The sequence below is a fragment of the Chiloscyllium punctatum genome, chromosome 36, assembly GCF_047496795.1.
Source record: "Chiloscyllium punctatum isolate Juve2018m chromosome 36, sChiPun1.3, whole genome shotgun sequence".
In the NCBI taxonomy this organism is placed as follows: Eukaryota; Metazoa; Chordata; class Chondrichthyes; order Orectolobiformes; family Hemiscylliidae; genus Chiloscyllium; species Chiloscyllium punctatum.
Genome location: NC_092774.1, coordinates 62,839,938 through 62,867,836, shown reverse-complemented (window position 1 = coordinate 62,867,836; position 27,899 = coordinate 62,839,938). Strand labels below are relative to the sequence as shown.

Below are 27,899 nucleotides of genomic sequence, written 5' to 3'. Positions count from 1 at the left end.
TAGTTTCTGCGGGCAGAAGCGGGATGTTCTGCGAAGCAGTCACCCAGTTTATGCTTCATGCTACGTTGGGGAAACGACACTGTCAGCAGAGAATGCGGTGGAATGAAATAGCAGCAGGGAGACTGGATGAGAAGCAGCTGTTCGGGAAAGTCTTTGCCGCTTGCTCAAATGTATTTCATACTGAGCATGTCTCAGGTCGCTCAAGAGGTCTGGGGCATTACCTGCGTGCGTGCTTTCTGGCTCGTTGGTCTAGGCGTATGATTCTCGCTTAGGGTCTGTTACTGCGCTGATTTGCGAGAGATCCCGGACGAGCCCGTGTTTTTTTTTAACTTGACTTGTGCAAAACTGCCTGATTGACTTTCTCAAAAAGCACCTTCGTGAAACCAGCGTGGGCTGCTTGGAGTACGAATGAGGCAGAAAACAGAGAAATGAAATGGTTGGAGATCGTGTTCAACAAGCTACTTGGATGCTGCCTGAACTGCTGTGCTCTTCCAGCACCACTAATCCTGAATCTGGTTTCCAGCATCTGCAGTCATTGTTTTTACCATAGTGCTCAACAGGTTGACGTGAGTGGTGCGGTGTTTGAGGAATGTCAGCAATCAAGGTAGATTGGAAAATTGGGACAGCTCTCCTCGGAGAACCGAACTTTTCCAAGTCATGAGGGACCTAGAAACAGGAAATAATGTTGTGAAAATGCTCCCACGCCTGAAAGGATCCATAACGATTCGGCAGAATTTTAGAGTCACGAGCAAAAGAAGTAAAAGTGACATTAGGAAGAACGTTTTCGTACAGGGAGTGGTGAGGGTCAGTAAGTCCCTGTCTGACATTGACAAAGAGGAAGATTCAATGGACCCAAAAGGGAATTCGGTGGTCACGTTCAGATGTGCAGATTTCCGCTGAGAAGGCGAGAGAATGAAATGAAACGACTAGAGTCACACGTTTACTTAAGCGTAGAACCAGCAGAGCGAAGGTGGGCCGCAGAGCCTCCGTCTGCGCTGTGACACATGTTGTGATTCAGTGTGAAATCACAGTTCGACCGACAGAATGTGGGAATTTAGAAAAAAGTTTATATTTACACAGCCTCCATACGTCTGCGAAACAGCATATCACACAGCAGTGGAGGTCTTTGACATCAGGCTCGAAGGTGCCTGCCGCGTGCCAGACAAAAACCTGAAGTGTTCTGCGCAACGAGCGTCTCCAAGCGGTAGCAGAGTGGCGCAGCGGGAGCGTGCTGGGCCCATAACCCAGAGGTCGATGGATCGAAACCATCCTCTGCTATCGTTCACTGTCACCTGGATCTGCTTTCTTCAGCAAGCTGCCTTTGCATCTACTTGCCGATGTTCATATCGATCCACTCCATTCAAACGGCATGGGTTTTAGAGGTCTCAGTGATATTCTGTTCTTGGTCGGTTTCCTCTGAACTGAATCGCAAAACCGGTTCTCTTCGATGCTAATGAGCTGGTAAAGTTGAAACTCAGACATCGTCCCCCACTATTAGGACGGATACCACCGATTGTGAATAACCTCAGAGAGAGACAAGTGACAGACAGTCGCCGTGGAATCCATGGGCTGAATGGCTTCTGTCTGCGCGACAATGATGCTACGTGTTGCTCAGGGAGCAAAAATGGTTCATTTTTAACCGTCCCTTCCGTGTTGGACTGCCTGCAGTCCCTCAGCTCAGGGCCGTGGGGATGACTCTCAGTGAGTGAAGGTTTCACGCGGATTCTCTTCATCTGGGACACTTGGGGCTCAGATGTTAACTGCTGCGCGGTCGCAGCAAAGAAAGCGATGCCCACTTTGCAATAGACTTTCCGTAAGATTGCTGCGTGAAGACGATTTCTGAACACCAAGCAGGCTGCACAACAATGTGAATTTACCTGGGCGAAGAGTCCTCGGTGTTCATTTCTCTCTGTCCTGCCAGCACAGCATCTTTCTGTCTCTCCGATAACAGACCTTTGGAGAAAGTTCACAATCAAAGTTGTTCATGTTCCCCGCATTAATGTAACTGACACCTCTCACCCCAAGAGTTTCAGAGAGAGAGAGAGAGAGAAAGAGGGAGAGAGAGCAGAAGAGCGAATGGACTCTTACCCTCCCCCAAACCGACATTCCCCCACCCCCCCTCCCCCCAGAACAACGTGCAAGTAGAAATAAAATGGTTTAATTATCCGCCAGTGGAGATACTCCTGTTCCTGGGGAAGAGACAAACATCAGCCCCCCGGGGACAGAATGACAAGCAGATGTTCTGGAAAGGCTTTGCTGCTTGCAATTCTTGCAGCAATGTGGAATGTACTTCACACTGAGCAAGTTTCAGCTGGCTCAGAGTCTCCAATGTTCATTGCTGTGTTTGCCGCCAGCTCAGAGAAAGAACAATAGGCAGGACGTAGGAGTGAATAACGATCCTCGTGAGAGGGCGAATAACTGTTAATGGAGACTGTTAGTGGCTAACAATACGTCGTGTGTCATAGCAGACGAGGTGATAAACAGGAGTCTTTCGTGTGGTAGGGGTCAAGGACATGGGGGGGTTCAGGCCCTATAGTTATAGAACTCGATATTGAAGACCGGAGGGCTGGAAGGGCTCCAAGTGGAAAATGAGATGTTGTTCCTTCATTGGAGCTAGAACACTGCTGCAAGCCTGAGACAGGGATGTTGGCCAGGGAACAGGGTGATGTGTTAAAGTGGCAGGCAACCGCAAGGTCAGGGCCTTTAGTTTCTGCGGGCAGAAGCGGGATGTTCTGCGAAGCAGTCACCCAGTTTATGCTTCATGCTACGTTGGGGAAACGACACTGTCAGCAGAGAATGCGGTGGAATGAAATAGCAGCAGGGAGACTGGATGAGAAGCAGCTGTTCGGGAAAGTCTTTGCCGCTTGCTCAAATGTATTTCAAACTGAGCATGTCTCAGGCCGCTCAAGAGGTCTGGGGTATTTCCTGCGTGCGTGCTTTCTGGCTCGTTGGTCTAGGCGTATGATTCTCGCTTAGGGTCTGTTCCTGCGCTGATTTGCGAGAGGTCCCGGGTTCAAATCCCGGACGAGCCCGTGTTTTTTTTTTAACTTGACTTGTGCAAAACTGCCTGATTGACTTTCTCAAAAAGCACCTTCGTGAAACCAGCGTGGGCTGCCTGGAGTACGAATGAGGCAGAAAACAGAGAAATGAAATGGTTGGAGATCGTGTTCAACAAGCTACTTGGATGCTGCCTGAACTGCTGTGCTCTTCCAGCACCACTAATCCAGAATCTGGTTTCCAGCATCTGCAGTCATTGTTTTTACCATAGTGCTCAACAGGTTGACGTGAGTGGTGCGGTGTTTGAGGAATGTCAGCAATCAAGGTAGATTGGAAAATTGGGACAGCTCTCCTCGGAGAACCGAACTTTTCCAAGTCATGAGGGACCTAGAAACAGGAAATAATGTTGTGAAAATGCTCCCACGCCTGAAAGGATCCATAACGATTCGGCAGAATTTTAGAGTCACGAGGAAAAGAAGTAAAAGTGACATTAGGAAGAACGTTTTCGTACAGGGAGTGGTGAGGGTCAGTAAGTCCCTGTCTGACATTGACAAAGAGGAAGATTCAATGGACCCAAAAGGGAATTCGGTGGTCACGTTCAGATGTGCAGATTTCCGCTGAGAAGGCGAGAGAATGAAATGAAACGACTAGAGTCACACGTTTACTTAAGCGTAGAACCAGCAGAGCGAAGGTGGGCCGCAGAGCCTCCGTCTGCGCTGTGACACATGTTGTGATTCAGTGTGAAATCACAGTTCGACCGACAGAATGTGGGAATTTAGAAAAAAGTTTATATTTACACAGCCTCCATACGTCTGCGAAACAGCATATCACACGACAGCAGTGGAGGTCTTTGACATCAGGCTCGAAGGTGCCTGCCGCGTGCCAGACAAAAACCTGAAGTGTTCTGCGCAACGAGCGTCTCCAAGCGGCAGCAGAGTGGCGCAGCGGGAGCGTGCTGGGCCCATAACCCAGAGGTCGATGGATCGAAACCATCCTCTGCTATCGTTCACTGTCACCTTGATCTGCTTTCTTCAGCAAGCTGCCTTTGCATCTACTTGCCGATGTTCATATCGATCCACTCCATTCAAACGGCATGGGTTTTAGAGGTCTCAGTGATATTCTGTTCTTGGTCGGTTTCCTCTGAACTGAATCGCAAAACCGGTTCTCTTCGATGCTAATGAGCTGGTAAAGTTGAAACTCAGACATCGTCCCCCACTATTAGGACGGATACCACCGATTGTGAATAACCTCAGAGAGAGACAAGTGACAGACAGTCGCCGTGGAATCCATGGGCTGAATGGCTTCTGTCTGCGCGACAATGATGCTACGTGTTGCTCAGGGAGCAAAAATGGTTCATTTTTAACCGTCCCTTCCGTGTTGGACTGCCTGCAGTCCCTCAGCTCAGGGCCGTGGGGATGACTCTCAGTGAGTGAAGGTTTCACGCGGATTCTCTTCATCTGGGACACTTGGGGCTCAGATGTTAACTGCTGCGCGGTCGCAGCAAAGAAAGCGATGCCCACTTTGCAATAGACTTTCCGTAAGATTGCTGCGTGAAGACGATTTCTGAACACCAAGCAGGCTGCACAACAATGTGAATTTACCTGGGCGAAGAGTCCTCGGTGTTCATTTCTCTCTGTCCTGCCAGCACAGCATCTTTCTGTCTCTCCGATAACAGACCTTTGGAGAAAGTTCACAATCAAAGTTGTTCATGTTCCCCGCATTAATGTAACTGACACCTCTCACCCCAAGAGTTTCAGAGAGAGAGAGAGAGACAAAGAGGGAGAGAGAGCAGAAGAGCGAATGGACTCTTACCCTCCCCCAAACCTACATTCCCCCACCCCCCCTCCCCCCAGAACAACGTGCAAGTAGAAATAAAATGGTTTAATTATCCGCCAGTGGAGATACTCCTGTTCCTGGGGAAGAGACAAACATCAGCCCCCCGGGGACAGAATGACAAGCAGATGTTCTGGAAAGGCTTTGCTGCTTGCAATCCTTGCAGCAATGTGGAATGTACTTCACACTGAGCAAGTTTCAGCTGGCTCAGAGTCTCCAATGTTCATTGCTGTGTTTGCCGCCAGCTCAGAGAAAGAACAATAGGCAGGACGTAGGAGTGAATAACGATCCTCGTGAGAGGGCGAATAACTGTTAATGGAGACTGTTAGTGGCTAACAATACGTCGTGTGTCATAGCAGACGAGGTGATAAACAGGAGTCTTTCGTGTGGTAGGGGTCAAGGACATGGGGGGGTTCAGGCCCTATAGTTATAGAACTCGATATTGAAGACCGGAGGGCTGGAAGGGCTCCAAGTGGAAAATGAGATGTTGTTCCTTCATCTGGAGCTAGAACACTGCTGCAAGCCTGAGACAGGGATGTTGGCCAGGGAACAGGGTGATGTGTTAAAGTGGCAGGCAACCGCAAGGTCAGGGCCTTTAGTTTCTGCGGGCAGAAGCGGGATGTTCTGCGAAGCAGTCACCCAGTTTATGCTTCATGCTACGTTGGGGAAACGACACTGTGAGCAGAGAATGCGGTGGAATGAAATAGCAGCAGGGAGACTGGATGAGAAGCAGCTGTTCGGGAAAGTCTTTGCCGCTTGCTCAAATGTATTTCATACTGAGCATGTCTCAGGTCGCTCAAGAGGTCTGGGGCATTACCTGCGTGCGTGCTTTCTGGCTCGTTGGTCTAGGCGTATGATTCTCGCTTAGGGTCTGTTCCTGCGCTGATTTGCGAGAGGTCCCGGGTTCAAATCCCGGGCGAGCCCGTGTTTTTTTTTAACTTGACTTGTGCAAAACTGCCTGATTGACTTTCTCAAAAAGCACCTTCGTGAAACCAGCGTGGGCTGCCTGGAGTACGAATGAGGCAGAAAACAGAGAAATGAAATGGTTGGAGATCGTGTTCAACAAGCTACTTGGATGCTGCCTGAACTGCTGTGCTCTTCCAGCACCACTAATCCAGAATCTGGTTTCCAGCATCTGCAGTCATTGTTTTTACCATAGTGCTCAACAGGTTGACGTGAGTGGTGCGGTGTTTGAGGAATGTCAGCAATCAAGGTAGATTGGAAAATTGGGACAGCTCTCCTCGGAGAACCGAACTTTTCCAAGTCATGAGGGACCTAGAAACAGGAAATAATGTTGTGAAAATGCTCCCACGCCTGAAAGGATCCATAACGATTCGGCAGAATTTTAGAGTCACGAGGAAAAGAAGTAAAAGTGACATTAGGAAGAACGTTTTCGTACAGGGAGTGGTGAGGGTCAGTAAGTCCCTGTCTGACATTGACAAAGAGGAAGATTCAATGGACCCAAAAGGGAATTCGGTGGTCACGTTCAGATGTGCAGATTTCCGCTGAGAAGGCGAGAGAATGAAATGAAACGACTAGAGTCACACGTTTACTTAAGCGTAGAACCAGCAGAGCGAAGGTGGGCCGCAGAGCCTCCGTCTGCGCTGTGACACATGTTGTGATTCAGTGTGAAATCACAGTTCGACCGACAGAATGTGGGAATTTAGAAAAAAGTTTATATTTACACAGCCTCCATACGTCTGCGAAACAGCATATCACACGACAGCAGTGGAGGTCTTTGACATCAGGCTCGAAGGTGCCTGCCGCGTGCCAGACAAAAACCTGAAGTGTTCTGCGCAACGAGCGTCTCCAAGCGGCAGCAGAGTGGCGCAGCGGGAGCGTGCTGGGCCCATAACCCAGAGGTCGATGGATCGAAACCATCCTCTGCTATCGTTCACTGTCACCTTGATCTGCTTTCTTCAGCAAGCTGCCTTTGCATCTACTTGCCGATGTTCATATCGATCCACTCCATTCAAACGGCATGGGTTTTAGAGGTCTCAGTGATATTCTGTTCTTGGTCGGTTTCCTCTGAACTGAATCGCAAAACCGGTTCTCTTCGATGCTAATGAGCTGGTAAAGTTGAAACTCAGACATCGTCCCCCACTATTAGGACGGATACCACCGATTGTGAATAACCTCAGAGAGAGACAAGTGACAGACAGTCGCCGTGGAATCCATGGGCTGAATGGCTTCTGTCTGCGCGACAATGATGCTACGTGTTGCTCAGGGAGCAAAAATGGTTCATTTTTAACCGTCCCTTCCGTGTTGGACTGCCTGCAGTCCCTCAGCTCAGGGCCGTGGGGATGACTCTCAGTGAGTGAAGGTTTCACGCGGATTCTCTTCATCTGGGACACTTGGGGCTCAGATGTTAACTGCTGCGCGGTCGCAGCAAAGAAAGCGATGCCCACTTTGCAATAGACTTTCCGTAAGATTGCTGCGTGAAGACGATTTCTGAACACCAAGCAGGCTGCACAACAATGTGAATTTACCTGGGCGAAGAGTCCTCGGTGTTCATTTCTCTCTGTCCTGCCAGCACAGCATCTTTCTGTCTCTCCGATAACAGACCTTTGGAGAAAGTTCACAATCAAAGTTGTTCATGTTCCCCGCATTAATGTAACTGACACCTCTCACCCCAAGAGTTTCAGAGAGAGAGAGAGAGACAAAGAGGGAGAGAGAGCAGAAGAGCGAATGGACTCTTACCCTCCCCCAAACCTACATTCCCCCACCCCCCCTCCCCCCAGAACAACGTGCAAGTAGAAATAAAATGGTTTAATTATCCGCCAGTGGAGATACTCCTGTTCCTGGGGAAGAGACAAACATCAGCCCCCCAGGGACAGAATGACAAGCAGATGTTCTGGAAAGGCTTTGCTGCTTGCAATCCTTGCAGCAATGTGGAATGTACTTCACACTGAGCAAGTTTCAGCTGTCTCAGAGTCTCCAATGTTCATTGCTGTGTTTGCCGCCAGCTCAGAGAAAGAACAATAGGCAGGACGTAGGAGTGAATAACGATCCTCGTGAGAGGGCGAATAACTGTTAATGGAGACTGTTAGTGGCTAACAATACGTCGTGTGTCATAGCAGACGAGGTGATAAACAGGAGTCTTTCGTGTGGTAGGGGTCAAGGACATGGGGGGGTTCAGGCCCTATAGTTATAGAACTCGATATTGAAGACCGGAGGGCTGGAAGGGCTCCAAGTGGAAAATGAGATGTTGTTCCTTCATCTGGAGCTAGAACACTGCTGCAAGCCTGAGACAGGGATGTTGGCCAGGGAACAGGGTGATGTGTTAAAGTGGCAGGCAACCGCAAGGTCAGGGCCTTTAGTTTCTGCGGGCAGAAGCGGGATGTTCTGCGAAGCAGTCACCCAGTTTATGCTTCATGCTACGTTGGGGAAACGACACTGTGAGCAGAGAATGCGGTGGAATGAAATAGCAGCAGGGAGACTGGATGAGAAGCAGCTGTTCGGGAAAGTCTTTGCCGCTTGCTCAAATGTATTTCATACTGAGCATGTCTCAGGTCGCTCAAGAGGTCTGGGGCATTACCTGCGTGCGTGCTTTCTGGCTCGTTGGTCTAGGCGTATGATTCTCGCTTAGGGTCTGTTCCTGCACTGATTTGCGAGAGGTCCCGGGTTCAAATCCCGGACGAGCCCGTGTGTTTTTTTTTAACTTGACTTGTGCAAAACTGCCTGATTGACTTTCTCAAAAAGCACCTTCGTGAAACCAGCGTGGGCTGCCTGGAGTACGAATGAGGCAGAAAACAGAGAAATGAAATGGTTGGAGATCGTGTTCAACAAGCGACTTGGATGCTGCCTGAACTGCTGTGCTCTTCCAGCACCACTAATCCAGAATCTGGTTTCCAGCATCTGCAGTCATTGTTTTTACCATAGTGCTCAACAGGTTGACGTGAGTGGTGCGGTGTTTGAGGAATGTCAGCAATCAAGGTAGATTGGAAAATTGGGACAGCTCTCCTCGGAGAACCGAACTTTTCCAAGTCATGAGGGACCTAGAAACAGGAAATAATGTTGTGAAAATGCTCCCACGCCTGAAAGGATCCATAACGATTCGGCAGAATTTTAGAGTCACGAGGAAAAGAAGTAAAAGTGACATTAGGAAGAACGTTTTCGTACAGGGAGTGGTGAGGGTCAGTAAGTCCCTGTCTGACATTGACAAAGAGGAAGATTCAATGGACCCAAAAGGGAATTCGGTGGTCACGTTCAGATGTGCAGATTTCCGCTGAGAAGGCGAGAGAATGAAATGAAACGACTAGAGTCACACGTTTACTTAAGCGTAGAACCAGCAGAGCGAAGGTGGGCCGCAGAGCCTCCGTCTGCGCTGTGACACATGTTGTGATTCAGTGTGAAATCACAGTTCGACCGACAGAATGTGGGAATTTAGAAAAAAGTTTATATTTACACAGCCTCCATACGTCTGCGAAACAGCATATCACACGACAGCAGTGGAGGTCTTTGACATCAGGCTCGAAGGTGCCTGCCGCGTGCCAGACAAAAACCTGAAGTGTTCTGCGCAACGAGCGTCTCCAAGCGGCAGCAGAGTGGCGCAGCGGGAGCGTGCTGGGCCCATAACCCAGAGGTCGATGGATCGAAACCATCCTCTGCTATCGTTCACTGTCACCTTGATCTGCTTTCTTCAGCAAGCTGCCTTTGCATCTACTTGCCGATGTTCATATCGATCCACTCCATTCAAACGGCATGGGTTTTAGAGGTCTCAGTGATATTCTGTTCTTGGTCGGTTTCCTCTGAACTGAATCGCAAAACCGGTTCTCTTCGATGCTAATGAGCTGGTAAAGTTGAAACTCAGACATCGTCCCCCACTATTAGGACGGATACCACCGATTGTGAATAACCTCAGAGAGAGACAAGTGACAGACAGTCGCCGTGGAATCCATGGGCTGAATGGCTTCTGTCTGCGCGACAATGATGCTACGTGTTGCTCAGGGAGCAAAAATGGTTCATTTTTAACCGTCCCTTCCGTGTTGGACTGCCTGCAGTCCCTCAGCTCAGGGCCGTGGGGATGACTCTCAGTGAGTGAAGGTTTCACGCGGATTCTCTTCATCTGGGACACTTGGGGCTCAGATGTTAACTGCTGCGCGGTCGCAGCAAAGAAAGCGATGCCCACTTTGCAATAGACTTTCCGTAAGATTGCTGCGTGAAGACGATTTCTGAACACCAAGCAGGCTGCACAACAATGTGAATTTACCTGGGCGAAGAGTCCTCGGTGTTCATTTCTCTCTGTCCTGCCAGCACAGCATCTTTCTGTCTCTCCGATAACAGACCTTTGGAGAAAGTTCACAATCAAAGTTGTTCATGTTCCCCGCATTAATGTAACTGACACCTCTCACCCCAAGAGTTTCAGAGAGAGAGAGAGAGAGAAAGAGGGAGAGAGAGCAGAAGAGCGAATGGACTCTTACCCTCCCCCAAACCTACATTCCCCCACCCCCCCTCCCCCCAGAACAACGTGCAAGTAGAAATAAAATGGTTTAATTATCCGCCAGTGGAGATACTCCTGTTCCTGGGGAAGAGACAAACATCAGCCCCCCAGGGACAGAATGACAAGCAGATGTTCTGGAAAGGCTTTGCTGCTTGCAATCCTTGCAGCAATGTGGAATGTACTTCACACTGAGCAAGTTTCAGCTGGCTCAGAGTCTCCAATGTTCATTGCTGTGTTTGCCGCCAGCTCAGAGAAAGAACAATAGGCAGGACGTAGGAGTGAATAACGATCCTCGTGAGAGGGCGAATAACTGTTAATGGAGACTGTTAGTGGCTAACAATACGTCGTGTGTCATAGCAGACGAGGTGATAAACAGGAGTCTTTCGTGTGGTAGGGGTCAAGGACATGGGGGGGTTCAGGCCCTATAGTTATAGAACTCGATATTGAAGACCGGAGGGCTGGAAGGGCTCCAAGTGGAAAATGAGATGTTGTTCCTTCATCTGGAGCTAGAACACTGCTGCAAGCCTGAGACAGGGATGTTGGCCAGGGAACAGGGTGATGTGTTAAAGTGGCAGGCAACCGCAAGGTCAGGGCCTTTAGTTTCTGCGGGCAGAAGCGGGATGTTCTGCGAAGCAGTCACCCAGTTTATGCTTCATGCTACGTTGGGGAAACGACACTGTGAGCAGAGAATGCGGTGGAATGAAATAGCAGCAGGGAGACTGGATGAGAAGCAGCTGTTCGGGAAAGTCTTTGCCGCTTGCTCAAATGTATTTCATACTGAGCATGTCTCAGGTCGCTCAAGAGGTCTGGGGCATTACCTGCGTGCGTGCTTTCTGGCTCGTTGGTCTAGGCGTATGATTCTCGCTTAGGGTCTGTTACTGCGCAGATTTGCGAGAGATCCCGGACGAGCCCGTGTTTTTTTTTAACTTGACTTGTGCAAAACTGCCTGATTGACTTTCTCAAAAAGCACCTTCGTGAAACCAGCGTGGGCTGCTTGGAGTACGAATGAGGCAGAAAACAGAGAAATGAAATGGTTGGAGATCGTGTTCAACAAGCTACTTGGTAGCTGCCTGAACTGCTGTGCTCTTCCAGCACCACTAATCCTGAATCTGGTTTCCAGCATCTGCAGTCATTGTTTTTACCATAGTGCTCAACAGGTTGACGTGAGTGGTGCGGTGTTTGAGGAATGTCAGCAATCAAGGTAGATTGGAAAATTGGGACAGCTCTACTCGGAGAACCGAACTTTTCCAAGTCATGAGGGACCTAGAAACAGGAAATAATGTTGTGAAAATGCTCCCACGCCTGAAAGGATCCATAACGATTCGGCAGAATTTTAGAGTCACGAGGAAAAGAAGTAAAAGTGACATTAGGAAGAACGTTTTCGTACAGGGAGTGGTGAGGGTCAGTAAGTCCCTGTCTGACATTGACAAAGAGGAAGATTCAATGGACCCAAAAGGGAATTCGGTGGTCACGTTCAGATGTGCAGATTTCCGCTGAGAAGGCGAGAGAATGAAATGAAACGACTAGAGTCACACGTTTACTTAAGCGTAGAACCAGCAGAGCGAAGGTGGGCCGCAGAGCCTCCGTCTGCGCTGTGACACATGTTGTGATTCAGTGTGAAATCACAGTTCGACCGACAGAATGTGGGAATTTAGAAAAAAGTTTATATTTACACAGCCTCCATACGTCTGCGAAACAGCATATCACACAGCAGTGGAGGTCTTTGACATCAGGCTCGAAGGTGCCTGCCGCGTGCCAGACAAAAACCTGAAGTGTTCTGCGCAACGAGCGTCTCCAAGCGGTAGCAGAGTGGCGCAGCGGGAGCGTGCTGGGCCCATAACCCAGAGGTCGATGGATCGAAACCATCCTCTGCTATCGTTCACTGTCACCTTGATCTGCTTTCTTCAGCAAGCTGCCTTTGCATCTACTTGCCGATGTTCATATCGATCCACTCCATTCAAACGGCATGGTTTTTAGAGGTCTCAGTGATATTCTGTTCTTGGTCGGTTTCCTCTGAACTGAATCGCAAAACCGGTTCTCTTCGATGCTAATGAGCTGGTAAAGTTGAAACTCAGACATCGTCCCCCACTATTAGGACGGATACCACCGATTGTGAATAACCTCAGAGAGAGACAAGTGACAGACAGTCGCCGTGGAATCCATGGGCTGAATGGCTTCTGTCTGCGCGACAATGATGCTACGTGTTGCTCAGGGAGCAAAAATGGTTCATTTTTAACCGTCCCTTCCGTGTTGGACTGCCTGCAGTCCCTCAGCTCAGGGCCGTGGGGATGACTCTCAGTGAGTGAAGGTTTCACGCGGATTCTCTTCATCTGGGACACTTGGGGCTCAGATGTTAACTGCTGCGCAGTCGCAGCAAAGAAAGCGATGCCCACTTTGCAATAGACTTTCCGTAAGATTGCTGCGTGAAGACGATTTCTGAACACCAAGCAGGCTGCACAACAATGTGAATTTACCTGGGCGAAGAGTCCTCGGTGTTCATTTCTCTCTGTCCTGCCAGCACAGCATCTTTCTGTCTCTCCGATAACAGACCTTTGGAGAAAGTTCACAATCAAAGTTGTTCATGTTCCCCGCATTAATGTAACTGACACCTCTCACCCCAAGAGTTTCAGAGAGAGAGAGAGAGAGAAAGAGGGAGAGAGAGCAGAAGAGCGAATGGACTCTTACCCTCCCCCAAACCGACATTCCCCCACCCCCCCTCCCCCCAGAACAACGTGCAAGTAGAAATAAAATGGTTTAATTATCCGCCAGTGGAGATACTCCTGTTCCTGGGGAAGAGACAAACATCAGCCCCCCGGGGACAGAATGACAAGCAGATGTTCTGGAAAGGCTTTGCTGCTTGCAATTCTTGCAGCAATGTGGAATGTACTTCACACTGAGCAAGTTTCAGCTGGCTCAGAGTCTCCAATGTTCATTGCTGTGTTTGCCGCCAGCTCAGAGAAAGAACAATAGGCAGGACGTAGGAGTGAATAACGATCCTCGTGAGAGGGCGAATAACTGTTAATGGAGACTGTTAGTGGCTAACAATACGTCGTGTGTCATAGCAGACGAGGTGATAAACAGGAGTCTTTCGTGTGGTAGGGGTCAAGGACATGGGGGGGTTCAGGCCCTATAGTTATAGAACTCGATATTGAAGACCGGAGGGCTGGAAGGGCTCCAAGTGGAAAATGAGATGTTGTTCCTTCATCTGGAGCTAGAACACTGCTGCAAGCCTGAGACAGGGATGTTGGCCAGGGAACAGGGTGATGTGTTAAAGTGGCAGGCAACCGCAAGGTCAGGGCCTTTAGTTTCTGCGGGCAGAAGCGGGATGTTCTGCGAAGCAGTCACCCAGTTTATGCTTCATGCTACGTTGGGGAAACGACACTGTCAGCAGAGAATGCGGTGGAATGAAATAGCAGCAGGGAGACTGGATGAGAAGCAGCTGTTCGGGAAAGTCTTTGCCGCTTGCTCAAATGTATTTCATACTGAGCATGTCTCAGGTCGCTCAAGAGGTCTGGGGCATTACCTGCGTGCGTGCTTTCTGGCTCGTTGGTCTAGGCGTATGATTCTCGCTTAGGGTCTGTTACTGCGCTGATTTGCGAGAGATCCCGGACGAGCCCGTGTTTTTTTTTAACTTGACTTGTGCAAAACTGCCTGATTGACTTTCTCAAAAAGCACCTTCGTGAAACCAGCGTGGGCTGCTTGGAGTACGAATGAGGCAGAAAACAGAGAAATGAAATGGTTGGAGATCGTGTTCAACAAGCTACTTGGTAGCTGCCTGAACTGCTGTGCTCTTCCAGCACCACTAATCCTGAATCTGGTTTCCAGCATCTGCAGTCATTGTTTTTACCATAGTGCTCAACAGGTTGACGTGAGTGGTGCGGTGTTTGAGGAATGTCAGCAATCAAGGTAGATTGGAAAATTGGGACAGCTCTCCTCGGAGAACCGAACTTTTCCAAGTCATGAGGGACCTAGAAACAGGAAATAATGTTGTGAAAATGCTCCCACGCCTGAAAGGATCCATAACGATTCGGCAGAATTTTAGAGTCACGAGGAAAAGAAGTAAAAGTGACATTAGGAAGAACGTTTTCGTACAGGGAGTGGTGAGGGTCAGTAAGTCCCTGTCTGACATTGACAAAGAGGAAGATTCAATGGACCCAAAAGGGAATTCGGTGGTCACGTTCAGATGTGCAGATTTCCGCTGAGAAGGCGAGAGAATGAAATGAAACGACTAGAGTCACACGTTTACTTAAGCGTAGAACCAGCAGAGCGAAGGTGGGCCGCAGAGCCTCCGTCTGCGCTGTGACACATGTTGTGATTCAGTGTGAAATCACAGTTCGACCGACAGAATGTGGGAATTTAGAAAAAAGTTTATATTTACACAGCCTCCATACGTCTGCGAAACAGCATATCACACAGCAGTGGAGGTCTTTGACATCAGGCTCGAAGGTGCCTGCCGCGTGCCAGACAAAAACCTGAAGTGTTCTGCGCAACGAGCGTCTCCAAGCGGTAGCAGAGTGGCGCAGCCGGAGCGTGCTGGGCCCATAACCCAGAGGTCGATGGATCGAAACCATCCTCTGCTATCGTTCACTGTCACCTTGATCTGCTTTCTTCAGCAAGCTGCCTTTGCATCTACTTGCCGATGTTCATATCGATCCACTCCATTCAAACGGCATGGTTTTTAGAGGTCTCAGTGATATTCTGTTCTTGGTCGGTTTCCTCTGAACTGAATCGCAAAACCGGTTCTCTTCGATGCTAATGAGCTGGTAAAGTTGAAACTCAGACATCGTCCCCCACTATTAGGACGGATACCACCGATTGTGAATAACCTCAGAGAGAGACAAGTGACAGACAGTCGCCGTGGAATCCATGGGCTGAATGGCTTCTGTCTGCGCGACAATGATGCTACGTGTTGCTCAGGGAGCAAAAATGGTTCATTTTTAACCGTCCCTTCCGTGTTGGACTGCCTGCAGTCCCTCAGCTCAGGGCCGTGGGGATGACTCTCAGTGAGTGAAGGTTTCACGCGGATTCTCTTCATCTGGGACACTTGGGGCTCAGATGTTAACTGCTGCGCGGTCGCAGCAAAGAAAGCGATGCCCACTTTGCAATAGACTTTCCGTAAGATTGCTGCGTGAAGACGATTTCTGAACACCAAGCAGGCTGCACAACAATGTGAATTTACCTGGGCGAAGAGTCCTCGGTGTTCATTTCTCTCTGTCCTGCCAGCACAGCATCTTTCTGTCTCTCCGATAACAGACCTTTGGAGAAAGTTCACAATCAAAGTTGTTCATGTTCCCCGCATTAATGTAACTGACACCTCTCACCCCAAGAGTTTCAGAGAGAGAGAGAGAGAGAAAGAGGGAGAGAGAGCAGAAGAGCGAATGGACTCTTACCCTCCCCCAAACCGACATTCCCCCACCCCCCCTCCCCCCAGAACAACGTGCAAGTAGAAATAAAATGGTTTAATTATCCGCCAGTGGAGATACTCCTGTTCCTGGGGAAGAGACAAACATCAGCCCCCCGGGGACAGAATGACAAGCAGATGTTCTGGAAAGGCTTTGCTGCTTGCAATTCTTGCAGCAATGTGGAATGTACTTCACACTGAGCAAGTTTCAGCTGGCTCAGAGTCTCCAATGTTCATTGCTGTGTTTGCCGCCAGCTCAGAGAAAGAACAATAGGCAGGACGTAGGAGTGAATAACGATCCTCGTGAGAGGGCGAATAACTGTTAATGGAGACTGTTAGTGGCTAACAATACGTCGTGTGTCATAGCAGACGAGGTGATAAACAGGAGTCTTTCGTGTGGTAGGGGTCAAGGACATGGGGGGGTTCAGGCCCTATAGTTATAGAACTCGATATTGAAGACCGGAGGGCTGGAAGGGCTCCAAGTGGAAAATGAGATGTTGTTCCTTCATCTGGAGCTAGAACACTGCTGCAAGCCTGAGACAGGGATGTTGGCCAGGGAACAGGGTGATGTGTTAAAGTGGCAGGCAACCGCAAGGTCAGGGCCTTTAGTTTCTGCGGGCAGAAGCGGGATGTTCTGCGAAGCAGTCACCCAGTTTATGCTTCATGCTACGTTGGGGAAACGACACTGTGAGCAGAGAATGCGGTGGAATGAAATAGCAGCAGGGAGACTGGATGAGAAGCAGCTGTTCGGGAAAGTCTTTGCCGCTTGCTCAAATGTATTTCATACTGAGCATGTCTCAGGTCGCTCAAGAGGTCTGGGGCATTACCGGCGTGCGTGCTTTCTGGCTCGTTGGTCTAGGCGTATGATTCTCGCTTAGGGTCTGTTCCTGCGCTGATTTGCGAGAGGTCCCGGGTTCAAATCCCGGACGAGCCCGTGTTTTTTTTTTAACTTGACTTGTGCAAAACTGCCTGATTGACTTTCTCAAAAAGCACCTTCGTGAAACCAGCGTGGGCTGCTTGGAGTACGAATGAGGCAGAAAACAGAGAAATGAAATGGTTGGAGATCGTGTTCAACAAGCTACTTGGTAGCTGCCTGAACTGCTGTGCTCTTCCAGCACCACTAATCCTGAATCTGGTTTCCAGCATCTGCAGTCATTGTTTTTACCATAGTGCTCAACAGGTTGACGTGAGTGGTGCGGTGTTTGAGGAATGTCAGCAATCAAGGTAGATTGGAAAATTGGGACAGCTCTCCTCGGAGAACCGAACTTTTCCAAGTCATGAGGGACCTAGAAACAGGAAATAATGTTGTGAAAATGCTCCCACGCCTGAAAGGATCCATAACGATTCGGCAGAATTTTAGAGTCACGAGGAAAAGAAGTAAAAGTGACATTAGGAAGAACGTTTTCGTACAGGGAGTGGTGAGGGTCAGTAAGTCCCTGTCTGACATTGACAAAGAGGAAGATTCAATGGACCCAAAAGGGAATTCGGTGGTCACGTTCAGATGTGCAGATTTCCGCTGAGAAGGCGAGAGAATGAAATGAAACGACTAGAGTCACACGTTTACTTAAGCGTAGAACCAGCAGAGCGAAGGTGGGCCGCAGAGCCTCCGTCTGCGCTGTGACACATGTTGTGATTCAGTGTGAAATCACAGTTCGACCGACAGAATGTGGGAATTTAGAAAAAAGTTTATATTTACACAGCCTCCATACGTCTGCGAAACAGCATATCACACAGCAGTGGAGGTCTTTGACATCAGGCTCGAAGGTGCCTGCCGCGTGCCAGACAAAAACCTGAAGTGTTCTGCGCAACGAGCGTCTCCAAGCGGTAGCAGAGTGGCGCAGCCGGAGCGTGCTGGGCCCATAACCCAGAGGTCGATGGATCGAAACCATCCTCTGCTATCGTTCACTGTCACCTTGATTTGCTTTCTTCAGCAAGCTGCCTTTGCATCTACTTGCCGATGTTCATATCGATCCACTCCATTCAAACGGCATGGTTTTTAGAGGTCTCAGTGATATTCTGTTCTTGGTCGGTTTCCTCTGAACTGAATCGCAAAACCGGTTCTCTTCGATGCTAATGAGCTGGTAAAGTTGAAACTCAGACATCGTCCCCCACTATTAGGACGGATACCACCGATTGTGAATAACCTCAGAGAGAGACAAGTGACAGACAGTCGCCGTGGAATCCATGGGCTGAATGGCTTCTGTCTGCGCGACAATGATGCTACGTGTTGCTCAGGGAGCAAAAATGGTTCATTTTTAACCGTCCCTTCCGTGTTGGACTGCCTGCAGTCCCTCAGCTCAGGGCCGTGGGGATGACTCTCAGTGAGTGAAGGTTTCACGCGGATTCTCTTCATCTGGGACACTTGGGGCTCAGATGTTAACTGCTGCGCGGTCGCAGCAAAGAAAGCGATGCCCACTTTGCAATAGACTTTCCGTAAGATTGCTGCGTGAAGACGATTTCTGAACACCAAGCAGGCTGCACAACAATGTGAATTTACCTGGGCGAAGAGTCCTCGGTGTTCATTTCTCTCTGTCCTGCCAGCACAGCATCTTTCTGTCTCTCCGATAACAGACCTTTGGAGAAAGTTCACAATCAAAGTTGTTCATGTTCCCCGCATTAATGTAACTGACACCTCTCACCCCAAGAGTTTCAGAGAGAGAGAGAGAGAGAAAGAGGGAGAGAGAGCAGAAGAGCGAATGGACTCTTACCCTCCCCCAAACCGACATTCCCCCACCCCCCCTCCCCCCAGAACAACGTGCAAGTAGAAATAAAATGGTTTAATTATCCGCCAGTGGAGATACTCCTGTTCCTGGGGAAGAGACAAACATCAGCCCCCCGGGGACAGAATGACAAGCAGATGTTCTGGAAAGGCTTTGCTGCTTGCAATTCTTGCAGCAATGTGGAATGTACTTCACACTGAGCAAGTTTCAGCTGGCTCAGAGTCTCCAATGTTCATTGCTGTGTTTGCCGCCAGCTCAGAGAAAGAACAATAGGCAGGACGTAGGAGTGAATAACGATCCTCGTGAGAGGGCGAATAACTGTTAATGGAGACTGTTAGTGGCTAACAATACGTCGTGTGTCATAGCAGACGAGGTGATAAACAGGAGTCTTTCGTGTGGTAGGGGTCAAGGACATGGGGGGGTTCAGGCCCTATAGTTATAGAACTCGATATTGAAGACCGGAGGGCTGGAAGGGCTCCAAGTGGAAAATGAGATGTTGTTCCTTCATCTGGAGCTAGAACACTGCTGCAAGCCTGAGACAGGGATGTTGGCCAGGGAACAGGGTGATCTGTTAAAGTGGCAGGCAACCGCAAGGTCAGGGCCTTTAGTTTCTGCGGGCAGAAGCGGGATGTTCTGCGAAGCAGTCACCCAGTTTATGCTTCATGCTACGTTGGGGAAACGACACTGTGAGCAGAGAATGCGGTGGAATGAAATAGCAGCAGGGAGACTGGATGAGAAGCAGCTGTTCGGGAAAGTCTTTGCCGCTTGCTCAAATGTATTTCATACTGAGCATGTCTCAGGTCGCTCAAGAGGTCTGGGGCATTACCTGCGTGCGTGCTTTCTGGCTCGTTGGTCTAGGCGTATGATTCTCGCTTAGGGTCTGTTCCTGCGCTGATTTGCGAGAGGTCCCGGGTTCAAATCCCGGACGAGCCCGTGTTTTTTTTTTAACTTGACTTGTGCAAAACTGCCTGATTGACTTTCTCAAAAAGCACCTTCGTGAAACCAGCGTGGGCTGCTTGGAGTACGAATGAGGCAGAAAACAGAGAAATGAAATGGTTGGAGATCGTGTTCAACAAGCTACTTGGATGCTGCCTGAACTGCTGTGCTCTTCCAGCACCACTAATCCAGAATCTGGTTTCCAGCATCTGCAGTCATTGTTTTTACCATAGTGCTCAACAGGTTGACGTGAGTGGTGCGGTGTTTGAGGAATGTCAGCAATCAAGGTAGATTGGAAAATTGGGACAGCTCTCCTCGGAGAACCGAACTTTTCCAAGTCATGAGGGACCTAGAAACAGGAAATAATGTTGTGAAAATGCTCCCACGCCTGAAAGGATCCATAACGATTCGGCAGAATTTTAGAGTCACGAGGAAAAGAAGTAAAAGTGACATTAGGAAGAACGTTTTCGTACAGGGAGTGGTGAGGGTCAGTAAGTCCCTGTCTGACATTGACACAGAGGAAGATTCAATGGACCCAAAAGGGAATTCGGTGGTCACGTTCAGATGTGCAGATTTCCGCTGAGAAGGCGAGAGAATGAAATGAAACGACTAGAGTCACACGTTTACTTAAGCGTAGAACCAGCAGAGCGAAGGTGGGCCGCAGAGCCTCCGTCTGCGCTGTGACACATGTTGTGATTCAGTGTGAAATCACAGTTCGACCGACAGAATGTGGGAATTTAGAAAAAAGTTTATATTTACACAGCCTCCATACGTCTGCGAAACAGCATATCACACGACAGCAGTGGAGGTCTTTGACATCAGGCTCGAAGGTGCCTGCCGCGTGCCAGACAAAAACCTGAAGTGTTCTGCGCAACGAGCGTCTCCAAGCGGCAGCAGAGTGGCGCAGCGGGAGCGTGCTGGGCCCATAACCCAGAGATCGATGGATCGAAACCATCCTCTGCTATCGTTCACTGTCACCTTGATCTGCTTTCTTCAGCAAGCTGCCTTTGCATCTACTTGCCGATGTTCATATCGATCCACTCCATTCAAACGGCATGGGTTTTAGAGGTCTCAGTGATATTCTGTTCTTGGTCGGTTTCCTCTGAACTGAATCGCAAAACCGGTTCTCTTCGATGCTAATGAGCTGGTAAAGTTGAAACTCAGACATCGTCCCCCACTATTAGGACGGATACCACCGATTGTGAATAACCTCAGAGAGAGACAAGTGACAGACAGTCGCCGTGGAATCCATGGGCTGAATGACTTCTGTCTGCGCGACAATGATGCTACGTGTTGCTGAGGGAGCAAAAATGGTTCATTTTTAACCGTCCCTTCCGTGTTGGACTGCCTGCAGTCCCTCAGCTCAGGGCCGTGGGGATGACTCTCAGTGAGTGAAGGTTTCACGCGGATTCTCTTCATCTGGGACACTTGGGGCTCAGATGTTAACTGCTGCGCGGTCGCAGCAAAGAAAGCGATGCCCACTTTGCAATAGACTTTCCGTAAGATTGCTGCGTGAAGACGATTTCTGAACACCAAGCAGGCTGCACAACAATGTGAATTTACCTGGGCGAAGAGTCCTCGGTGTTCATTTCTCTCTGTCCTGCCAGCACAGCATCTTTCTGTCTCTCCGATAACAGACCTTTGGAGAAAGTTCACAATCAAAGTTGTTCATGTTCCCCGCATTAATGTAACTGACACCTCTCACCCCAAGAGTTTCAGAGAGAGAGAGAGAGAGAAAGAGGGAGAGAGAGCAGAAGAGCGAATGGACTCTTACCCTCCCCCAAACCTACATTCCCCCACCCCCCCTCCCCCAGAACAACGTGCAAGTAGAAATAAAATGGTTTAATTATCCGCCAGTGGAGATACTCCTGTTCCTGGGGAAGAGACAAACATCAGCCCCCCGGGGACAGAATGACAAGCAGATGTTCTGGAAAGGCTTTGCTGCTTGCAATTCTTGCAGCAATGTGGAATGTACTTCACACTGAGCAAGTTTCAGCTGGCTCAGAGTCTCCAATGTTCATTGCTGTGTTTGCCGCCAGCTCAGAGAAAGAACAATAGGCAGGACGTAGGAGTGAATAACGATCCTCGTGAGAGGGCGAATAACTGTTAATGGAGACTGTTAGTGGCTAACAATACGTCGTGTGTCATAGCAGACGAGGTGATAAACAGGAGTCTTTTGTGTGGTAGGGGTCAAGGACATGGGGGGGTTCAGGCCCTATAGTTATAGAACTCGATATTGAAGACCGGAGGGCTGGAAGGGCTCCAAGTGGAAAATGAGATGTTGTTCCTTCATCTGGAGCGAGAACACTGCTGCAAGCCTGAGACAGGGATGTTGGCCAGGGAACAGGGTGATGTGTTAAAGTGGCAGGCAACCGCAAGGTCAGGGCCTTTAGTTTCTGCGGGCAGAAGCGGGATGTTCTGCGAAGCAGTCACCCAGTTTATGCTTCATGCTACGTTGGGGAAACGACACTGTGAGCAGAGAATGCGGTGGAATGAAATAGCAGCAGGGAGACTGGATGAGAAGCAGCTGTTCGGGAAAGTCTTTGCCGCTTGCTCAAATGTATTTCATACTGAGCATGTCTCAGGTCGCTCAAGAGGTCTGGGGCATTACCTGCGTGCGTGCTTTCTGGCTCGTTGGTCTAGGCGTATGATTCTCGCTTAGGGTCTTTTCCTGCGCTGATTTGCGAGAGGTCCCGGGTTTAAATCCCGGACGAGCCCGTGTTTTTTTTTAACTTGACTTGTGCAAAACTGCCTGATTGACTTTCTCAAAAAGCACCTTCGTGAAACCAGCGTGGGCTGCCTGGAGTACGAATGAGGCAGAAAACAGAGAAATGAAATGGTTGGAGATCGTGTTCAACAAGCTACTTGGATGCTGCCTGAACTGCTGTGCTCTTCCAGCACCACTAATCCAGAATCTGGTTTCCAGCATCTGCAGTCATTGTTTTTACCATAGTGCTCAACAGGTTGACGTGAGTGGTGCGGTGTTTGAGGAATGTCAGCAATCAAGGTAGATTGGAAAATTGGGACAGCTCTCCTCGGAGAACCGAACTTTTCCAAGTCATGAGGGACCTAGAAACAGGAAATAATGTTGTGAAAATGCTCCCACGCCTGAAAGGATCCATAACGATTCGGCAGAATTTTAGAGTCACGAGGAAAAGAAGTAAAAGTGACATTAGGAAGAACGTTTTCGTACAGGGAGTGGTGAGGGTCAGTAAGTCCCTGTCTGACATTGACAAAGAGGAAGATTCAATGGACCCAAAAGGGAATTCGGTGGTCACGTTCAGATGTGCAGATTTCCGCTGAGAAGGCGAGAGAATGAAATGAAACGACTAGAGTCACACGTTTACTTAAGCGTAGAACCAGCAGAGCGAAGGTGGGCCGCAGAGCCTCCGTCTGCGCTGTGACACATGTTGTGATTCAGTGTGAAATCACAGTTCGACCGACAGAATGTGGGAATTTAGAAAAAAGTTTATATTTACACAGCCTCCATACGTCTGCGAAACAGCATATCACACGACAGCAGTGGAGGTCTTTGACATCAGGCTCGAAGGTGCCTGCCGCGTGCCAGACAAAAACCTGAAGTGTTCTGCGCAACGAGCGTCTCCAAGCGGCAGCAGAGTGGCGCAGCGGGAGCGTGCTGGGCCCATAACCCCGAGGTCGATGGATCGAAACCATCCTCTGCTATCGTTCACTGTCACCTTGATCTGCTTTCTTCAGCAAGCTGCCTTTGCATCTACTTGCCGATGTTCATATCGATCCACTCCATTCAAACGGCATGGGTTTTAGAGGTCTCAGTGATATTCTGTTCTTGGTCGGTTTCCTCTGAACTGAATCGCAAAACCGGTTCTCTTCGATGCTAATGAGCTGGTAAAGTTGAAACTCAGACATCGTCCCCCACTATTAGGACGGATACCACCGATTGTGAATAACCTCAGAGAGAGACAAGTGACAGACAGTCGCCGTGGAATCCATGGGCTGAATGGCTTCTGTCTGCGCGACAATGATGCTACGTGTTGCTGAGGGAGCAAAAATGGTTCATTTTTAACCGTCCCTTCCGTGTTGGACTGCCTGCAGTCCCTCAGCTCAGGGCCGTGGGGATGACTCTCAGTGAGTGAAGGTTTCACGCGGATTCTCTTCATCTGGGACACTTGGGGCTCAGATGTTAACTGCTGCGCGGTCGCAGCAAAGAAAGCGATGCCCACTTTGCAATAGACTTTCCGTAAGATTGCTGCGTGAAGACGATTTCTGAACACCAAGCAGGCTGCACAACAATGTGAATTTACCTGGGCGAAGAGTCCTCGGTGTTCATTTCTCTCTGTCCTGCCAGCACAGCATCTTTCTGTCTCTCCGATAACAGACCTTTGGAGAAAGTTCACAATCAAAGTTGTTCATGTTCCCCGCATTAATGTAACTGACACCTCTCACCCCAAGAGTTTCAGAGAGAGAGAGAGAGACAAAGAGGGAGAGAGAGCAGAAGAGCGAATGGACTCTTACCCTCCCCCAAACCTACATTCCCCCACCCCCCCTCCCCCCAGAACAACGTGCAAGTAGAAATAAAATGGTTTAATTATCCGCCAGTGGAGATACTCCTGTTCCTGGGGAAGAGACAAACATCAGCCCCCCGGGGACAGAATGACAAGCAGATGTTCTGGAAAGGCTTTGCTGCTTGCAATTCTTGCAGCAATGTGGAATGTACTTCACACTGAGCAAGTTTCAGCTGGCTCAGAGTCTCCAATGTTCATTGCTGTGTTTGCCGCCAGCTCAGAGAAAGAACAATAGGCAGGACGTAGGAGTGAATAACGATCCTCGTGAGAGGGTGAATAACTGTTAATGGAGACTGTTAGTGGCTAACAATACGTCTTGTGTCATAGCAGACGAGGTGATAAACAGGAGTCTTTCGTGTGGTAGGGGTCAAGGACATGGGGGGGTTCAGGCCCTATAGTTATAGAACTCGATATTGAAGACCGGAGGGCTGGAAGGGCTCCAAGTGGAAAATGAGATGTTGTTCCTTCATCTGGAGCTAGAACACTGCTGCAAGCCTGAGACAGGGATGTTGGCCAGGGAACAGGGTGATGTGTTAAAGTGGCAGGCAACCGCAAGGTCAGGGCCTTTAGTTTCTGCGGGCAGAAGCGGGATGTTCTGCGAAGCAGTCACCCAGTTTATGCTTCATGCTACGTTGGGGAAACGACACTGTGAGCAGAGAATGCGGTGGAATGAAATAGCAGCAGGGAGACTGGATGAGAAGCAGCTGTTCGGGAAAGTCTTTGCCGCTTGCTCAAATGTATTTCATACTGAGCATGTCTCAGGTCGCTCAAGAGGTCTGGGGCATTACCTGCGTGCGTGCTTTCTGGCTCGTTGGTCTAGGCGTATGATTCTCGCGTAGGGTCTGTTACTGCGCTGATTTGCGAGAGGTCCCGGGTTCAAATCCCGGACGAGCCCGTGTTTTTTTTTAACTTGACTTGTGCAAAACTGCCTGATTGACTTTCTCAAAAAGCACCTTCGTGAAACCAGCGTGGGCTGCCTGGAGTACGAATGAGGCAGAAAACAGAGAAATGAAATGGTTGGAGATCGTGTTCAACAAGCTACTTGGATGCTGCCTGAACTGCTGTGCTCTTCCAGCACCACTAATCCAGAATCTGGTTTCCAGCATCTGCAGTCATTGTTTTTACCATAGTGCTCAACAGGTTGACGTGAGTGGTGCGGTGTTTGAGGAATGTCAGCAATCAAGGTAGATTGGAAAATTGGGACAGCTCTCCTCGGAGAACCGAACTTTTCCAAGTCATGAGGGACCTAGAAACAGGAAATAATGTTGTGAAAATGCTCCCACGCCTGAAAGGATCCATAACGATTCGGCAGAATTTTAGAGTCACGAGCAAAAGAAGTAAAAGTGACATTAGGAAGAACGTTTTCGTACAGGGAGTGGTGAGGGTCAGTAAGTCCCTGTCTGACATTGACAAAGAGGAAGATTCAATGGACCCAAAAGGGAATTCGGTGGTCACGTTCAGATGTGCAGATTTCCGCTGAGAAGGCGAGAGAATGAAATGAAACGACTAGAGTCACACGTTTACTTAAGCGTAGAACCAGCAGAGCGAAGGTGGGCCGCAGAGCCTCCGTCTGCGCTGTGACACATGTTGTGATTCAGTGTGAAATCACAGTTCGACCGACAGAATGTGGGAATTTAGAAAAAAGTTTATATTTACACAGCCTCCATACGTCTGCGAAACAGCATATCACACGACAGCAGTGGAGGTCTTTGACATCAGGCTCGAAGGTGCCTGCCGCGTGCCAGACAAAAACCTGAAGTGTTCTGCGCAACGAGCGTCTCCAAGCGGCAGCAGAGTGGCGCAGCGGGAGCGTGCTGGGCCCATAACCCAGAGGTCGATGGATCGAAACCATCCTCTGCTATCGTTCACTGTCACCTTGATCTGCTTTCTTCAGCAAGCTGCCTTTGCATCTACTTGCCGATGTTCATATCGATCCACTCCATTCAAACGGCATGGGTTTTAGAGGTCTCAGTGATATTCTGTTCTTGGTCGGTTTCCTCTGAACTGAATCCCCAAACCGGTTCTCTTCGATGCTAATGAGCTGGTAAAGTTGAAACTCAGACATCGTCCCCCACTATTAGGACGGATACCACCGATTGTGAATAACCTCAGAGAGAGACAAGTGACAGACAGTCGCCGTGGAATCCATGGGCTGAATGGCTTCTGTCTGCGCGACAATGATGCTACGTGTTGCTCAGGGAGCAAAAATGGTTCATTTTTAACCGTCCCTTCCGTGTTGGACTGCCTGCAGTCCCTCAGCTCAGGGCCGTGGGGATGACTCTCAGTGAGTGAAGGTTTCACGCGGATTCTCTTCATCTGGGACACTTGGGGCTCAGATGTTAACTGCTGCGCGGTCGCAGCAAAGAAAGCGATGCCCACTTTGCAATAGACTTTCCGTAAGATTGCTGCGTGAAGACGATTTCTGAACACCAAGCAGGCTGCACAACAATGTGAATTTACCTGGGCGAAGAGTCCTCGGTGTTCATTTCTCTCTGTCCTGCCAGCACAGCATCTTTCTGTCTCTCCGATAACAGACCTTTGGAGAAAGTTCACAATCAAAGTTGTTCATGTTCCCCGCATTAATGTAACTGACACCTCTCACCCCAAGAGTTTCAGAGAGAGAGAGAGAGACAAAGAGGGAGAGAGAGCAGAAGAGCGAATGGACTCTTACCCTCCCCCAAACCTACATTCCCCCACCCCCCCTCCCCCCAGAACAACGTGCAAGTAGAAATAAAATGGTTTAATTATCCGCCAGTGGAGATACTCCTGTTCCTGGGGAAGAGACAAACATCAGCCCCCCGGGGACAGAATGACAAGCAGATGTTCTGGAAAGGCTTTGCTGCTTGCAATTCTTGCAGCAATGTGGAATGTACTTCACACTGAGCAAGTTTCAGCTGGCTCAGAGTCTCCAATGTTCATTGCTGTGTTTGCCGCCAGCTCAGAGAAAGAACAATAGGCAGGACGTAGGAGTGAATAACGATCCTCGTGAGAGGGTGAATAACTGTTAATGGAGACTGTTAGTGGCTAACAATACGTCTTGTGTCATAGCAGACGAGGTGATAAACAGGAGTCTTTCGTGTGGTAGGGGTCAAGGACATGGGGGGGTTCAGGCCCTATAGTTATAGAACTCGATATTGAAGACCGGAGGGCTGGAAGGGCTCCAAGTGGAAAATGAGATGTTGTTCCTTCATCTGGAGCTAGAACACTGCTGCAAGCCTGAGACAGGGATGTTGGCCAGGGAACAGGGTGATGTGTTAAAGTGGCAGGCAACCGCAAGGTCAGGGCCTTTAGTTTCTGCGGGCAGAAGCGGGATGTTCTGCGAAGCAGTCACCCAGTTTATGCTTCATGCTACGTTGGGGAAACGACACTGTGAGCAGAGAATGCGGTGGAATGAAATAGCAGCAGGGAGACTGGATGAGAAGCAGCTGTTCGGGAAAGTCTTTGCCGCTTGCTCAAATGTATTTCATACTGAGCATGTCTCAGGTCGCTCAAGAGGTCTGGGGCATTACCTGCGTGCGTGCTTTCTGGCTCGTTGGTCTAGGCGTATGATTCTCGCGTAGGGTCTGTTACTGCGCTGATTTGCGAGAGGTCCCGGGTTCAAATCCCGGACGAGCCCGTGTTTTTTTTTAACTTGACTTGTGCAAAACTGCCTGATTGACTTTCTCAAAAAGCACCTTCGTGAAACCAGCGTGGGCTGCCTGGAGTACGAATGAGGCAGAAAACAGAGAAATGAAATGGTTGGAGATCGTGTTCAACAAGCTACTTGGATGCTGCCTGAACTGCTGTGCTCTTCCAGCACCACTAATCCAGAATCTGGTTTCCAGCATCTGCAGTCATTGTTTTTACCATAGTGCTCAACAGGTTGACGTGAGTGGTGCGGTGTTTGAGGAATGTCAGCAATCAAGGTAGATTGGAAAATTGGGACAGCTCTCCTCGGAGAACCGAACTTTTCCAAGTCATGAGGGACCTAGAAACAGGAAATAATGTTGTGAAAATGCTCCCACGCCTGAAAGGATCCATAACGA

General features: G+C 49.3%; 6 non-coding genes across 6 annotated transcripts; all 6 read left to right on the top strand.

Annotated features, from left to right (window-relative positions):
* The first annotated feature begins 1,206 nt into the window (after positions 1 to 1,206).
* On the top strand, positions 1,207 to 1,278 carry trnam-cau (transfer RNA methionine (anticodon CAU)). Its single transcript has one exon. It is a non-coding gene; the product is annotated as a tRNA-Met (tRNA).
* Positions 1,279 to 3,927: 2,649 nt separating this feature from the next.
* Positions 3,928 to 3,999, top strand: trnam-cau (transfer RNA methionine (anticodon CAU)). Its single transcript has one exon. It is a non-coding gene; the product is annotated as a tRNA-Met (tRNA).
* A 2,649-nt stretch (positions 4,000 to 6,648) lies between these two features.
* Positions 6,649 to 6,720, top strand: trnam-cau (transfer RNA methionine (anticodon CAU)). The gene has a single exon. It is a non-coding gene; the product is annotated as a tRNA-Met (tRNA).
* Positions 6,721 to 9,371: 2,651 nt separating this feature from the next.
* On the top strand, positions 9,372 to 9,443 carry trnam-cau (transfer RNA methionine (anticodon CAU)). The gene has a single exon. It is a non-coding gene; the product is annotated as a tRNA-Met (tRNA).
* Positions 9,444 to 12,076: 2,633 nt separating this feature from the next.
* On the top strand, positions 12,077 to 12,148 carry trnam-cau (transfer RNA methionine (anticodon CAU)). Its single transcript has one exon. It is a non-coding gene; the product is annotated as a tRNA-Met (tRNA).
* A 13,515-nt stretch (positions 12,149 to 25,663) lies between these two features.
* Positions 25,664 to 25,735, top strand: trnam-cau (transfer RNA methionine (anticodon CAU)). Its single transcript has one exon. It is a non-coding gene; the product is annotated as a tRNA-Met (tRNA).
* Positions 25,736 to 27,899: the final 2,164 nt, after the last annotated feature.